The 17,579-nt window shown below is 44.1% G+C and overlaps 1 protein-coding gene across 5 annotated transcripts in view; it reads right to left on the reverse strand.

Moving 5' to 3' along the window:
• Positions 1 to 17,579, reverse strand: part of Garnl3 (GTPase activating Rap/RanGAP domain like 3) — a 163,124-nt gene that overhangs the window by 122,180 nt on the left and 23,365 nt on the right. The gene's annotated exons all lie outside the window — the stretch shown is intronic.

Consider the following 17,579-nt stretch of genomic DNA (forward strand, 5'->3'; position numbering starts at 1 on the left):
TGGCTGCAGCCCTTGGCAATGGTGTGGGACAGAATCCCAGTAGTTGCATGTGCTGGTTCCTATTGGCTGATCTTGGCAATAGGATTTTTAAAAGGAAGAAACAAGCTCTGGAAAGAATTAGGTGAGTTTCAAGAAAAGACAGAAAGAACTAAGAGAATGCAGGGACTGGGGGTCTCAGGGTTTGAGAAACCACTGTTTCTGGACCCCAGACAAAAACTGTTCTTGTCAGTGAAATGCAATAGGTGTGATTGGGTACCTTATCTAGCCAAGAAATTTTCTCATGGATAATTTGTGGTCTCTTTCTTCATCTACCAGCTGAACGGAGAGAACCAGGAGGGAAAAATCACAACAATGAAGGAGCCTTGGTTTCACATGACCTCACAGAAGATTCCACCTGGGAATCCCCTCACTGGGCAGTGCTATGAGTGAGAAGTCACTAAAATTCAGTGCTTATCTGTTACAATAGGCAACTTTATACTCATGTCTATCACTCTCCATGGGTAAGTTCCATAAGAATAACCTCTCCAAGAGGAGGTTGTCAGAGGGTTGATGGAACAGGTTGACTTCACACCAGAGGATGGCTAACTAAGGCCTGGACCAGCCTACTGCATGTTTTGAAAGCAGTCTGACTGGAACCTGGCCAGGTCCATTGGTTCTGGATTGTCTATGGCTGCTTTTGTATTATAATAGTGGATTTGAAGAGTTCCAACAGAAACCGTGACAGCCCATAAAACCCAAACTATTTACTGCCCTGGAACCTGTGATCCTCCTGCCTCAGCCTCCCAAGTACTGGGATAATAGACGTGCACCAAGACACCTGGTTTTATTTGATGCCCATTTTAGAAAAAAAAAAGGATCAACGCCTGCAGTAGAGTCTAACACATGCCTCCAGTTGGTTTCAGGCCTACCCATAAACTCTGATTACTATGTCAGTGAAAGTACTCAACAGCAGTATTTCTCAAGCTTTAGAGTCCATCAGACTCCCTGAAGGAACTGTGTATAAAAAAATGCAGATTCTCAGGTTTCTAGAGAGAGATCTGAGAAGGGGAGTTTGGCATAAATAGGAACTTTTAAAAGAGTTTTAAATAAAAAGCCTTTCCCCCTTCTGCATCAGAAAGGGAGACCTGGGAGCAATCAGCAGGCTTCCTGGGACAGGGCTGCTGGAGCATCCCACTCCAACACCACACCTCCTCCCTAGAATGTTGGCTTAGCAGGGTGACCTCACCTGGAAAGCATTCAGGACCCAGTGTTGCCATGATGGGGGATGAGACAAATGAAACCTGGCAAGAGCATATGTCACCAGAACCAGGCAGGTACAGACGGGACCCGGAATCTTTCAGTTCTCTATATGCAATGCAGTCCAGGCTCTAAATAGAAACCCTTCTGTTTTAGCAAATGAATATGTGAGGATGTTGGATCACACTTTGCAAGCATGCACGGAAGCGGAAGACCTACGTGTTAAATCTCTACATATGGCCTGGGGTGGAAGAAAAGCTTCCAGCTCTACACGGAGGCTGGACACATTGTCATTACAGAAGTCAGCTTCCCTGGAAAGCAGGATTGTGTCCTACAAAGAGTCAAAAGCTACTGAAACTGAATAAGGACACAAGGGAGTCAGGCAGCCTGACTCAGTGATATGGGCCCTCATTCTGTTGGTCCCCCAAAGACCAGTGAGGACCCTTACAACTGGCCAGACCCCACCAAGCCAGGCTTCGATGGTTCTAGTCCTAGTGGAAGGGTTAAAACCAACAATGGCAAAGAGGACTCTTCCTAGATCAGTAGAGAGAATGTGTGAGAAGCACCAGGCAGTTTCTTTGAAGCCCATCAATACGAGAGTTCAATGTCTAAAGCTCCAGCACAGTACCTTAGCCCCCAAAAAGCAGACAGCAGGGGACAGATGGAAGGGATCCCCCTGCTGATGGCCACAGAAGCTTTGTAACTGTGCCAGACTACAGATTTAGGCTTGGAGGGAGCCCAGGGCCTCCTAACAACAGGTACTAGGACAGCTGATGACACATAAGGGACCAGGTGTCGTGCCTTCTGAAGATACATCAAATGACATGTGAAAGCACAGATGCAATTACACATTAATTTCTAACGATGCCACAAAAGCATTCTGTTGAATGCTTTTGAAGGCATGGACAACAATGAAAGTAGGAAGTAAGCTGGAAGATTTCTAGTGTGAAGGGATCCAGTAAATCAGAGCCCTTTGATTATTAGAACTCTCCAGATAGCTCACCCTTCCCCTGTTGGTGTTTCTGGGGTACAGACCATTTGCTCCTTGTAGCAGGATCTTAAGTTTACCTTCTGTTAGCAAGATGCACCAACCACAAAGTGGTCAGACAGTTCTAGGTTTGGATTTCTGCTCCATCGCTCACTGTTTCTATGACCTCGGGCAAGTTACTTCCCCACACTGAGCCCATTTCCTCATCTGTGAGATACATGTCTCTTACCCAGTGCCTATCATAGTAGGTCTCTAAAATATTTGTTGATAAATTACTCATGAATTTACCTCTGCTCTCCCTTGCTCTCCCTGAACACGGATGAGATGTATCCTGGAACCTACCTGGTTCTCTAGTATTAACAGTCTTCACTGTGAGGTTCCCTTCACTAATGAACTCTACCAGAGCCTTCAAAATTACTACTCTAAAATAAAAGAGCAAATACTGGAGAGAAGGTGGAGGAACCAGACCATTCATGCACCGCAGAGGGGATGAAAGGGGCTGTTTCTTATGAACTAAAACATGCAGTTAGCAAGTGACCCAGCATCTGCGTTCTTGGGTATTTATTCCAGAGGAATGAAAATATTAGGTTCACAAAAACCTGTGTAAAAATCTTCAGAGCGGGTTTATTCACAGCGACCCAAAACTGGAAACAATCCAGATGTCCTTTCAAGGGTAAAGGATTAAACAAACTGCAGCACACCCATACCATGGAATACTACTCAGCAATCAAAAGGAGCAAACAACTGCCATACACAACCACTTGGATGAGTCTACAAGAACTATACTGAGCCAATCCCCAAAAGTTACACTCTATATCACTCTGTTTATGTAACATTCTTAATTTTTTGTGTGGTATTGGGGTTTGAACTTGGGGCCTGGTACTTGCTGGGCAGGTACTCTACTACCTGAGCCACACTCTGGTGCAAAGCATTCCTAAAATGGCAAAATTACAGAGAATTACAGAGGGAAGGGGTGGTTATGACAGGGGGACAGGAGGTCCCACAGAGGATGAACTGTTGCTTCTTGACTGTGGTGGATGCAGTAACCTATACATATGGTTAAATTGCATGAAAAACTGGGGAAATGACTGGTGGACTGTATCAATGTCAATTTCCTGGTTGTGATACTGCCAATAGTTATGTAAGTCGTCACCACCAGAAACCTGGAATGAGCACATGGGCTCTCACTGCATTCGTTCTTTCTTCTTCCCTCCTTCCCTCCCTTCTCTCCTTCCCAGGGCCTTGCTCTACCACTGGGGCTATGCCCCTGCCCTTGTCTGTATTATTTCTTATGACTGCATATGCATCCATGATTATGTGAAAATAGAAAACTTAATTAAAATCCAGGAGCAGGGGTGCATGCGTATAGTCCCGGCTACTCGGGAGGCTGAAGCAAGGGAATAGCTTGAGTGTTCAAGGCCAGCCTGGGGAACATAGTGAAACCCCCATCTCAAAGAAGAAAGTTCAACTTAAAAATCTATTCCTGAGTCAAAATTCTTTCATTCAATGAACAGTTACCAAACACTTACAAGGCAGCAGGTAGTATGCCAGGTGCCAAACCTGAGGCACATGGTCCCTGCTTTCATTGAGCAGTGGGAAAGAAAAATCCAAAGTCCACAGGACTTCTTGGGAATAATAAAAATATTGTGCATGAAAAGTACACACACCTGTCTATAACAAGTCTGGTAAGCTGAAAAACAGCCTCGCAGCATACACACACGAAGCCTGGGAGGTCTGTCACGCACTTTTCAGCTCAGTGCCCTCCATCTGGACACCTGGGAGACACTACCTATAAAACGATTCCTGCAAAGTGGGATGTGTGCACACCCACTCCCTTCCTTTTCAGCTCCTCAGTGACATCAGCTTCTCCTATTCTATAAGGTCAAGACTGGAGAGGTTTCCAGCTCAGAAAGCCCTTATAATTTGGTTTGAGAAATACTGCTCCCTTGGGATCTATAAATACGTGACCAAAAAGTGTTAAACAGAAATGTAATAAAGGGGAAAAAAATCAGCGGATGCCACATGCCACTGCACACCCCCGTTACCAGCTGCAGATCTACCTTTTTGGGGAAATCCCTCCAAAGCCTGTCTCCCCAGTTCTCAAAGTTTCCTTCCAGGGGAAAAAAAATTCACAAGACCTAATTGCAACCAACTATCCAGAGTGGATTCTTCTCTGCAGTTCTAGAGAAGAACGTGACAATTCTGTCAGAATTGTAGAGCACGTTGGTGCTCAGCATGGTCCTCAGACCCAGGCTGGTTAGAAATGCATAAATTCAGCACCCATTCTGGACCTAATAGGACAGGACCTGCTTTCCAGCAAGATCTCTGAGGGGCACAGATGCACCTGGAAATTTGAGAAGTACTGATTCTAGACTCTGGCTCTCAGGTCCAGCTCTGATCACAGCCACCTGGATCCTTTTTTTTTTTTTTTTTCATTTTTCTTTTATTATTCATATGTGCATACAAGGCTTGGGTCATTTCTCCCCCCTGCCCCCACCCCCTCCCTTACCACCCACTCTGTCCCCTCCCTCTCCCCCCCCAATACCCAGCAGAAACTATTTTGCCCTTATTTCTAATTTTGTTGTAGAGAGAGTATAAGCAATAATAGGAAGGAACAAGGGTTTTTGCTGGTTGAGATAAGGATAGCTATACAGGGCGTTGACTCACATTGATTTCCTGTGCGTGGGTGTTACCTTCTAGGTTAATTCTTTTTGATGTAACCTTTTCTCTAGTACCTGTTCCCCTTTTCCTATTGGCCTCAGTTGCTTTAAGGTATCTGCTTTAGTTTCTCTGCGTTAAGGGCAACAAATGCTAGCTAGTTTTTTAGGTGTCTTACCTATCCTCACCCCTTCCTTGTGTGCTCTTGCTTTTATCATGTGCTCATAGTCCAATCCCCTTGTTGTGTTTGCCCTTGATCTAATGTCCACATATGAGGGAGAACATACGATTTTTGGTCTTTTGGGCCAGGCTAACCTCACTCAGAATGATGTTCTCCAATTCCATCCATTTACCAGCGAATGATAACATTTCATTCTTCTTCATGGCTGCATAAAATTCCATTGTGTATAGAGACCACATTTTCTTAATCCATTCGTCAGTGGTGGGGCATCTTGGCTGTTTCCATAACTTGGCTATTGTAAATAGTGCCGCAACAAACATGGGTGTGCAGGTGCCTCTGGAGTAACCTGTGTCACAGTCTTTTGGGTATATCCCCAAGAGTGGTATTGCTGGATCAAATGGTAGATCAGTGTTTAGCGTTTTAAGTAGCCTCCAAATTTTTTTCCAGAGTGGTTGTACTAGTCTACATTCCCACCAACAGTGTAAGAGGGTTCCTTTTTCCCCCGCATCCTCGCCAACACCTGTTGTTGGTGGTGTTGCTGATGATGGCTATTCTAACAGGGGTGAGGTGGAATCTTATTGTGGTTTTAATTTGCATTTCCTTTATTGCTAGAGATGGTGAGCATTTTTTCATATGTTTTCTGGCCATTTGAATTTCTTCTTTTGAGAAAGTTCTGTTTAGTTCACTTGCCCATTTCTTTATTGGTTCATTAGTTTTGGGAGAATTTAGTTTTTTAAGTTCCCTGTATATTCTGGTTATCAGTCCTTTGTCTGATGTATAGCCACCTGGATTCTTTTCTCTAATTTTTGTGAAATATTTCAAGACAAAGAATAATAGAGAATTATGTAATGAACATTACAGATACACTTGAAATCCCTGAACTCATTTTCATCTCTCTTGCCCTGACATTAACTAATCATGCTTACACTTTCTGCCCAGTTTTATAATTCTACTACCTGTGTGCTTATTCAGAAACAATATACGATACTGTGAAGCATGCACTAAGCTTGTACATAAGTGAATACCATACCTCTGATATCCTCCTGCAAACAGTTTCCTTGGCTGAACAACACGCTTTTGTACCTGGTGACACCTGTACCCTAATTCATTCACTTGCTATATAGTGTCCCAAGGTTCCTCCATTCTTTATTGTTGGACATTTGTATGGTTTCCTTCCTATGTACTTATTTGGTGAGCACGGGGTTTGAATTTAGGGTATGCTCTCTACCACTTGAGCCACGCCCCCAGCCCTTTTTACTTTGGTTATTTTTCGGATAGGGTCTTGTGTTTCTTGCCTGGGACTGACCTCAAATCACAATCCTTCTAGCTCCACCTCCCCATAGGTGGAATTACAGTTATGCACTATCATGACCAGCTGAGATAACTCTCAATAACTTCGTCTTAGCTGACAGCGGTCCTCCTGATTTCTACCTCCTGAGAAGCTGGGATTACAGGTGTGAACCACTGTGGTTGGTCCCAATTTTTAAGCATTGCCATAATAAGCATCCTTTTAAGTGTCTCCTTGAATACAGGAGCAATTGTATCCCTATGTTACATACCCAGGAGTGCACTGTTATTGTTCTCACCTGGGAACAAGTTTCCTTTCCAATTCACTCTCCTCTGGAATGCATTTGCTCTACATCTCAATCAACCCTTGGTATTGTCAGACTTTCATTTTTGCCAGCGTGAAGGGGACACAGCAGTGTCTCATGGAGGTGTGGTCTGGATTTGCATTCCCTGGGCAGCTCAAGGGACATCTTTTCCTATGCTTGCTCATCATTTAGTCTCCCTTTTCCATGACTTGCATATTCCAAACCTCTGCCCACCCCTTTTAAATTTGTTGTTTCTCTCTATCTCTCTCTCTCTTTGGTGGCACTGGGGTTTGAACTCAGGGCCTCACACTTGCTAGGCAGATACACTCTACCACTTGAGACACTGCCAGCCCTTCTTTTGTGATGGATATTTTGAGATCGGGTGTCTAGAATTATTTGCCTGGGGTTGGCTTTGAACTGAGACTCTCCTGATCTCTACCTCCTGAGTAGCAGAATCACAGGCACAAGGCACTCGTGCCCGACTGTCTTTTTCTAACTGATTTGTAGGATTTCTACATTCTGAATACCAAGTCCTCTTTGGTTAATATATACTACAGAAGTCTTCTTCCAGACAGTGATTTTTGTTTTGTTCCTTGTACCTTTGGTCATGCAGAAAAAAAATTTAAATTCTAATGCAGGATCTTCAATCTTTTCCTGTAGGGTCTTTGTTTTTCTGTCTTAAGAAGTCCTTCACCACCATGATGTCATAAAGAAAGTTCCTCTCATTCCCTGAAAAAGTTTTAAAGTTTGCTTTATGATTTTTTCATCTAAGTATGTAAGTCCTCGGTTCCCACTGCAGATGTCCTCAATCTGCAACTTCAGGAGTGGGATCCATGTACCTGTAACTTTAGTGAAGATACATGCTGCCAGTGATTCTGTTACAGCCAGCCTGAAAATGCTCACAGGCTCATTTCTCACCCACTGGATGCCAACAAAAGGCATTTCCTCTACAAAATTCCAGGGAACCATCCCATCTCTGCTGACCTCACTGGGTGGGAAGAGACTTCCAGGTCCAGAGACCCTAAGGACTATCTGGTATATAACCTATTATCTCTGACTGCGTATCCTCTACCAGGTACTTGAAAAATGATTCTATCATCTCTTCTTACCCACTGAGAGATAAGAAACACACTATGTCCCAAGGTTCTCTCCATCTTCCTGTTCTAAAGGGTTGGGTTTTTTGGGTTTTTTTTGTCTATATTGAGTTGAAAGCCATCACAGCTTCGTTTCCGCCAGCTGGTTCTCCATCTACACCTTCCACTTTCCTTAACTCCCTCACCATGGCTTATCCACCCCCGGCCACCTGTCTACTCTGGCTCTGCTCCCCTCACTCCAGCCCTCCAGTCACACTGCCTTCCTTCCTCTTCCTTCAACTTCCTGAGTATTTCTCACTGTAGGACCTACAGTGTTCCCTCCAAACTTCTTCCTAACTAGGAATTACAAAGAGAAATTTGATGTATACCTGCATGCTCACCAGAACTTAAGCCTCCTGCTGAATCCTCTTCACCTGACATAAACACCTGGCACAGAGGTAGCTCTCAGTAGGGTTTTGTTGAATAATGGATGAGTGAATGAATGAAAGCAAGCCAGCCACCCCTTTGGAGCCATACAAGGTAAGCTAAGTTCACTTCCACAGGAAAATCTTCAAATTCCTGAGAGCCATCAAGTCCCCTAGATTTCCTCCTCTTCACAGGAGGCTGGGAGTAACACGGGAGGGCGAGGCACCAGGAAGTACCTAGGAAGAGATGGAGCAGACACACAGACCATTTCATAGCTTTCTCTAGGATGAGGCTTGGAGAGGCAACCCCTGTGCTCGCTGTTCAATTGATGGCTGAGGTGAGCCGTCATGTTTCATACTTTTGAAATTTGCTTTTGAGTCAGTTGTAAAAATACTGTAAATGCTGCCTCAGGTTAATCTCAAAAAGATCACTTTGGAGGTTAATACAATGCCAGTAATATGAATGATCAAAGGAAACACTGTGGGAGCGATCACAATGAACAAACGGTGGCACGGCTCACTAGCTGTCAGCTCATGGTGAAGCTGGCATTTTCTCTGTCTGGAGATTGGTGACTTTCAATAGCTAGGTGACATAATTACATGAGACTGCCTGACGATGCAACTCAATTCACTGCACCTGTCAAAACTCATCCAACTGTTCTTCTTAAGACTCTATTTTATTGAATATAAATTATAGCTCAGCAAGAAAAATCCATAGTCATACAAAGAAAACAAAGCACTCTGAACCAAATTTAGATACATTAATATCTATGTTTATAGAAGTTATATGTACATAAATGTTGCCTGATAATTACTTAATTCCATCTAACTATCAATAACTCACTCCTAATCTTTGGCAAGAAATAACTCTTTCATGGCCCTCAGTGATGAAAACTGTAAAACTGGGCTTGATCAATGAATTAATTCAAAAGGTGTCGATCTCATGGGTTGCTGTTGGATTTAATGAGAAAAGGTACATGAAGCACTTATCAGAGTATCTGGTAGGAGCACGATAACTATTTAAATTAATGGAGGCTGTGCACCTGCGCCCCTTACCAGGACGCTGTGTGCCTGAGCACCAACAACACAGAGGAGAAAAAAGTCTCTTTGGAGAAAACAAGGGGAAAGCTAGTCTAAAATTTTCCCTTCTGGGGAACATAATAGTCAAGAAAGAAAAACTTTTCTTCAACCCTCTTATGTTCTGTATCTGAAACCTGAAAATTAAACTGACAAAAGACCCATTAACAGGAGAAAAAGGCATACTTGTTCCATTTTTATTTTACATGTACTGGGCCTCCCACCACAGAAAAGAAATGAAAACCTAAAGAATTCCACTTGGGGATTATATGCCACTTTAACAACAGGTGATAAAGTGTGGAGAAGCAACTAGACAAAGGGAAAGGGGCGTGGGGCTCCTAGGGGTGGTCAGCTGTGGACAGGTGAACAGCAGGGAAACCGATGGTAGACAAGGGCTACTTAGTGAGGTCTGCCTATGCAGATTCACTGTGACCTCCTCTGTCTCTCTTGGTGCCCTTCATGCTTCACGCCATGAGAGTCGACAGAGAGGGAAGAGGGCTTCCTGTGCTTGCTTTTTCTCAACTGTCTTTAGCTCAAAATGCCAAAATGGCACATTTTGATCCTTTCACAGCCAATACCTATATGTGAAAATATGTAGTTTCAAACATAAAAATACATGCTTGTGGAACTGACATGAATCTTGCCTGGAGGTAGCTTGTGTGAAGGGGAAGCCCTGTGTACTTTCTCAATGATTTCTGTGTTACATTCTAAGTTTGTGGACACTTAAAATCCACTCCATGCTGATCTGAGCTCATTTTTCCTTGAGGCACACTCAGACCACGCTGAGGGAGAAAAGCACCTGACTCTTTGATGGTGCTTTTAAGGTCAAACTGTATTTTTGAAAGATTTTCTAAAATGTTTGCTTTCTAAGTTGCTCTGGCTCTGAAATAGTCTCCTCAGAAAATGACACTATGAGTCTAAGGGCATTTGAGGGTGGTGAGAGGAGGAAGATATTCTTTAAAGAGAGCACACTCATAGAAAAATCAAATATGCAGAAGTATAGGAGATAAAAGTATTGAAATTAAGAATATGTTAGATGACCAGAAAACAACCAGTCTGCTTCCAAGGCAAAAATTTAGGGCAGGGCCTTTCACCTATGAAAAGTACTGATTAAAAATCATGGTAGTATGGGATCACTATTTATAGTATGTCCTTACAATATTCGTTCTGTACTGTTCTTTGAGTCGAGGTGAGTACCAAAAATGGGTTGCTGGCCCTTGTGGAATATAAAATTGCAAAGAATCAAAGACTTGAATAATCAAAGGAATACCATTCTTAGTAATGGCATAACCTCTTTGGGGAAAACTGTTGCACTTGGTGGTTATTCCTGAAGGCGCTGCAGAGCTCAACAGAGCAGGGCATCCAGAACGGGGCCAGGATGTCCTTGCAGACAGCGAGACCATCTTCCTGACAGTTTTCAGGTCACACTGAGCAGCAACAAATGAGTCCTCTTCCTGTGCCTCAGTCTGTCAGCAGCATCTTTAATCCCACATGGCCTTAAATGGTGACGATCTACCTTCCTCTCTTCAATTCAGGCCATCTCCCTCCTGGGGACCTTATTACTCCCAAGCCTTCAAATATTACCTCAATGCTAACAACTTCCCTTATCAAATCTCCAACTCAGCCTTCTCTCCTAACCTGCAAACCCAGACCTCCAACTGTTGGACATAGTTCTGTGGACACCCAAGTAGCACCCCCAAACATAACATGCTCCAGGTCAAACGCACTCCTGACTGTTATCAGGACAGCTACCTTCTTTCCAGCCTCTCAAGTCAGGGTCATCTCCTAAGTCCTCCCTCACATCAACATCTAACCAGTCACCAGGCCCTGCTATGACTCCCTCTACAGAATCACCTTTGAAAACTGCATGATTGTGTCCAGGTGTCTGTACTTCATCCTTTCAAGAGACAACACACTCACCTGCTTCAAAACTCAGAGTATACAAGGCTGCCAGGGGAAAATCTCCCCTCTCCTGCCCTCCTAGTTCCCCATTTCCTCACCCATAGACAACCTGGATTATTTCTTATGTATCTTCCAGAGATGGAGTGTGTATTTACAAAGAAAGAGAAATTCTGGGTACCAGTGGCTCATGCCTGTAATCCTAGCTACTGGGAAGGCAGAGATGAGGAGGATCACAGTTCAAGGCCAGCTCAGGCAAATAGTTCACAAGACCCTATCTCACAAATACCCAACACAAAAAAAGAACTGGTGGAATGGCTCAACTGGTAGAGCACCTGCTTAGCAAGTGTGAGGCCCTGAGTTCAAACCCCAGTATCAGGGAGGGGGGAGGGAGGGAGAGGGAGAAAAAGGGAGAGATAGAGAGAGAGAGAGAGAGAGAAAGAGAGAGAGAGAGGAGAGAGAGAGAGAGAGAGAATAAACTATATATTGAGCTTTCCCCTTTCTTCCACAAATGGTAGCATACTCCAGTCAGCCTCTGTATTTATGGATCAAATGAACCATGGATCAAAAATAGTTTTAAAAATTGCATTGGGACTGAACATGTACAGATCTTCTTTCTTGTCATTATTCCCTAAACAACACAGCATAACAACAATTTACAATAGCGCTTACATCATATCAGATATTCATAAGTCATCCCGAGATGAAGTGAAGTACGTGGGAGGATGTGCACAGTTTATATGCAAACTATGTCATTTTATATAAGTCCTTGATTTCAGTATCTACAGGAAGAATCCTGGAACTAATCTCCCATAGATACCATGGCATAACTGCATACACAGTCCTACTCCTTATGTTTTTCACTTAATGTATCTTGGTGATCTTTCCAAATCAGTTCCAAAAAATCTTCTATATGTCTTTTCTTTTTTGGTGATACTGGGTTTTGAACTTAGGGCCTTGCGCTTGCTAGGTAGGCACTCTACCACTTGAGCCATACCCCCAGCTCTCTGTATTCTTTCTTATGGCTGCATAGTAATCCACTGAACAGAGGTACCCTATTTTATTTAATCAATACCTTAGTTAAGTGGTTTCCAATATCTGGCTATTACTAAGTTGCAATGTGTAGCACTGTACATGCCTCTTTGCACATAGGATATTTGCCTTTGGGGCTCTTGCCCCTTCTTTCCATTTTCACCATCCTTGCTTCAGCACAGTCCTTCCTGTGGCAGAAGCCTTCCGACTGGCATCCTTGCATCTCTCTCTTAACACTTTCTCAGATACTTAGTGAGTGCTTTCTACATGCCAGGGACTCAGTTCAGATGGGAAGAAAGAGAACGAAGAAAGACAAAGTAGTCTCATTCCACAATTCCTTGCCTGTTCACGGCTGTCAGAACTTTGAGAGCTTACCAACCTCTCTCTTCTGTGTTTGGAATCAGTTGAGAATTAGTGACAGGAGTCAGGCAAGTGGAAATAAAAACCTGAATTTCTTTACTGTCAGTTTTTCATTGGCAAAAGAGGCTGAGCCTATAGCCAAATGAGCTTCCTAATATTTCCTCCATGTTTAGACCTTGGAACAACCCTCTTGCAGGGGAATCAGTTCTGTAGAGGGGCAGACGGTTGTCCAGTAGTGGCCACGGTAATTGCTATCTCATGACTGTGATGCCCCAATGAGGGACAGAGACAGACGAACCTCTATTCTGGCCTCTCTAATCTCTGCTGGCTTTTCCAAAATGGAAACAGGAGGTGAGATAAACAAGTTATGTGGGCAAGCAAGTCCCAAAAGAGAGAGAGGAAGGGGGAAGAGGACCTCTTTCCTTCTGGGGAGTGGAGGGGCCCAGGGGGAAAATTTCCCCTAATAGTAAGCCAAAACACTTACTTCCCAGCACTGTTTCAAAGTAAACTGGTCCTTCACTCAAGAGCAAGCATGGCCATTCAAAGCTTTTGAAAGCTAATTTTAAAAATGTCTAGATTAAAAAAAAATTGCCCATTATCATGCCTGCTGACAAACTCTTTCAAATATCCAGCAATTTCCTTCAAACGATCAAAAAGTAAACTTTGACTAATTCAACCTACTGGGGGAAACTGAGTCTGAATTATAGACTTCCAAAGATATACAGCTTCATTGTAGTATTTGTAATTGATCACAGGAAGATCAAAATCTTGATAGTAAACAAGAATTAGAAGATAATTTAGAGAGGATTAAAAACTTTTCAAACTTCCCTCTTCCCTCCTGGCTGACATCTTTTTAAGGCAGAAAGACCCCAAACAACCATCTTTTGGATTGCCTTCCCTAATTTTCCCTAACATATTCAGCTACAAACACCTATAAAGGAATTTTATTTTGTGTATGGTCACGAATAGCCTGGAACCAAGGTTATGATTTAGGAAAGGTGAGGAGTTCCTGAGAAAGTCATGCAATCTGCCTTCCCAAGGGACGTTGCTTCTTAAAGGTGCTTTGTGGCTTCCCCACTGTCAAATCAACTGCCAGCTTTCAGTTCCCCAAGCTTTCTCTGCTGCATTTGTCACCTTCAGATAGAATCCTGAACTCTGCCAGTAGGAATCTGCATTAAAGACATCGTAGGACCCATGGTTTGTTTTTTGTTTTTTTTTTTGACAAAACCTGCTTAGTTCTTTTTGTGATGGGTCACAGACTGCTCACCTCCTTGAAACTCCTCCCCTGGCTTTCATCTGTTCCTCTGCTGCCTGACCATTCCTTTCTTTTACCAAGGCTCACCAGGGCAAGCAGAACTACTGCACCTACTCCTGATAATGGGCATTCCAAGAACCTAGAGGGACACATGAGCTAGGCTGGGCAATGCCAACCCTTCCCTAGGTTTTTCTAACTGGTATAGAAGACTTTTTCCCTCAAGTCACAAATCTGTGAGGAAATACTCCAGGCTGCTGGGATCACAACCTGTGACAGGTGAAAACCCATGGACAGGAGCAAGGGGCCACCAGGCAGAGAGAAGCAGGGCTGGGAGGTGGGAGATGTGAGAGTAAGGGAAACAACCTGACTTGGCGGCACTGGACTCCCTGAAGCCAAACCCATTGCTGTCCTCAGTTTGGTTGCATGAAATCCACGTACTCCTTTGTGGCCTAAACTAATCTGAACTGGGTTTCTGTCACTTACAAATAAGAAGCCACTTTCTAGTCCATGCCTTACCTAGCCTCCTGGCCTCATTACTGTACACAGTTGTGAGATGAATTTTACTAACAGGCCTGAAACTATCTCTTGCCTATTTCAAAACCATTCAGAGCCTCCCAATGTCCCTAGGATTCCATCTTCTTTCCTGGTAAGAGTCCCCACTCTGCCTATTCAGACTTTTTTACTATTTTACCACAAAACAGGCAAATCAGGAGATCTGTCACTCCTCAAACACATTCAAGGATTGTCCCTGCTCTGTCTTGCCCATGCTCATCTCACCCTCTAGAACACTCCCATCCTCCTCTGCCTTTTAAAATCTACTGAAGAGAAAGAAAAGAAGGAAGGAATCCACTTACATTCCTGAAGACTTTCCTAAGGACTCCCTCCTCCTACAGTAGTGGCTATGCCTACCTTTCTTCAGCCCTAATATGGCACTTATCTCATGATCTCTGTTTGATTTGTCTTAGATCACGTGCTGTCTCATCATAGAGCCCTCTTATTAACAACACTCTGTTGTCTGAGTCAAAATTTTGAGACTCACTTCCTTGTCCCACTAGGTCTGCCAGGTCTGTCCTAACCTTTCTCTGAAAGATTTCCCAGATCAATCTAATCATTCCTACCACTTGTGTTACTCTAGATCTCACCCTGCCACCAGACTTATTGTATGGCAATTCAGCTGTCACTGACACCAGCTGTCTTCCTAACATTAAATCTGATGCTTTGCCCTGTCCAGAGAGTCAAGGTCAATAATTTCCAGTCCTCAAAGGCTGGCTTGTCTTCTGTCTACCTACCCAAGCTTACTGCTGGGCTAGAAGCACAAGCCAACCAGACTGTTCATGGTCACCTCACCACACAGGGTGCTTTAGTACTGCTCTCCTCTACCTGGAAAGGTCTCCCTACGCCCACCTAGTGAAGCTCCCAGATTTCAAGTGCTTTTCCACTGGGAATCTTGGACGTCCCAGCTACCAGCACTTTTCTAAGTGGAAGGAAACACCTTCGCATCCACAGTGCTTGGTACAAGGCCCAGCAAAATATACAGGTGCTCCAGACGTTGTTTTACAGATACCAGAAGCTTTGTCTGGCGGAGAACAGGTCTTCACATTACCAGTATACCTAGCAGTAGACCCTGGTGAATTGACCAAGCTCTGGCTTGGTCAATTTCTTGGTGTCTAGTCTTGGACTATTAGATTCTTCACTTGATGACATCAAAATGCCCTCTGGATACTGACATCCCAGAAACACTTTTCTCCTGGTTGCATATCTGAGCACACTGAAGTTAACAGATCAAATCCCTGCTTAATCACTTAAAAGCTGTATGTTCTAGACAAGTGTCTTAACCTGTCTGCAACTCAGCTTCCCTGGGTGTAAAGCGGGGAAACAGTAGCTGCCTCGTTGGGTTTTCTGTGAAGACTAAGTGAGAAAACACGTTTAGCATGTCTGGCCTGGTACATGGGTGATCAGTATTTGGTGAATGAATGAGTTAACAAATGAGCAGCCCATAAAATGGTAGTGGTTCTTAAAGAAACATCTTTCTGGCCCGGCAATGTGTGAGACTAGTGAGCTAACGCACGCAATTCAGAACCGTCGCTCCTGCATAGACTCCTTTTCAGAGCACAGACGCTCACACCAGTCCTACCTGGAGGAAGACCTTGAGGCAGTTTGGCCAGCCCTGCGGCTGCCAATCAGCAGGGTTTGGCCCCGCCTCTGACTGCATTAACCAATAGGGCCCAGAGGGGTTGCTTTCTCTGTGTTTCATAGGCTTTCTAGCAGTCCTGCCCGCCCCTCTCATACGGCACACGCGCGGTGCACTGTAGGGCTTGTAGTCTACAAAGGAGGCCACAGGGACCAGGTCTATCGATGTGACTAAGTCCCACCAGAACTTCAGAGCTGAAAGCCTCGGATTACCAACTAACTCTGCATACAAAATTCCCGCCTCTAATGAGCAATGGAGGGAGGAAGCCTGTCCTTCTCTCCAGCTGTGTCGTTGGACTCTGCAGCCTTTTACCAGATGCATATTCACCCCAGGGGCAATTTACAGGCGGTATGGGAGTAGCAAAAAGCAGCGGTGAGTGCAGCCATTCCCCCTTCCCTGAATGCGCTAGGCAGCTGTCAATCACCTTGCTTTGGTAACTTCGTGACTGACAGTTCCCTAGCGCAATCACGAAGTTAACTAAGGCAATGAGAAGAAGCCTTTTACATTTCACCTCCGGGGGTCATCAAAGCTATCAACAACGGCTCCTGATCTCTCAGCTAGACATAAAAGGAGCTTCATAAGTATTTTGATGTATTTCATTAGGGGTGACTACAGTTTTTAAGCAGTGCTTCTCAACACTGTCACAGATGACAATCATCTAGGGGGCTTTTCAAAAATACCGGTGCTTGTGTCCCATTCTAGACTTCAGAATTCTGGAAGGGCAGTGAAGACTTAGGTACGTTTTAAAACTACTGAGGTAGTTACCACGTGCCGGTTGAGAACGGCTGGTTTATTGCCTATCAAAGTTGCTGCAACACCCTCATGGATACCGGCCTTCACTCGCGGTTTCCTCTGTCCAAAGCAACCTTCTCACCCCTCCCCTGCCTGACCCATGCTCATCCTACAAGGCCGGGCTCAACTGCTACCCCTTCCCTGTCCTCCAGCTGGTGACTTCCTCTGTTAGCTCTCTATACATGCGTTTTTTCCTAACATCATGGGAGTTGGTTACTTGCACATCTACCTGGGTAAGCTGTGAGTTCCTTCAGGATAGGCACCCTAAAGTGTCCTCTTTCATCCCTTCCAGATCCACTGAATCAGAACTGGTGGGAGGGGGGTTTGAAGGAAGGTTGCATCTTAGGCTTCCCAGGTGATTTTGATCCATGCCCCTCCCTAGGAAACTGGCTTCCCAAAAGCACTGGGTACAATAAGCATTAATAAATATCTATTAACTATTTCCTGTCTTGAAGGCGATCATATTGTACCCCACAGCCTTTGATTTTCCTGACAGCTAAGCACCCCTCCTTTGTAGCATCATCTTCATTCTTATACTTATCATCCAACAAATGGTATTGCATTGTGCAACAAAAGCCTGGGGTTCAGGGGAACACAGTACCACCTTATGCAACGCAGACTCTATTGATGTACTATTTTATAGTTATAATTTCTCTTGTATTATATTGGATTTTTTTCCTTCCATACACTATCTGATATTCAAGGGTAAAGATACCTTCTCTCATCCACCAGCATATTGCTGGCACATGGAAGGCATTCCGTAAACATTTACTGAATCAGGCAGAACATTTCATGGCACTTATCAGAGCTTGTTAGTGTT

The sequence above is a fragment of the Castor canadensis genome, chromosome 13 (genome assembly GCF_047511655.1).
Source record: "Castor canadensis chromosome 13, mCasCan1.hap1v2, whole genome shotgun sequence".
Lineage (NCBI taxonomy): Eukaryota > Metazoa > Chordata > Mammalia > Rodentia > Castoridae > Castor > Castor canadensis.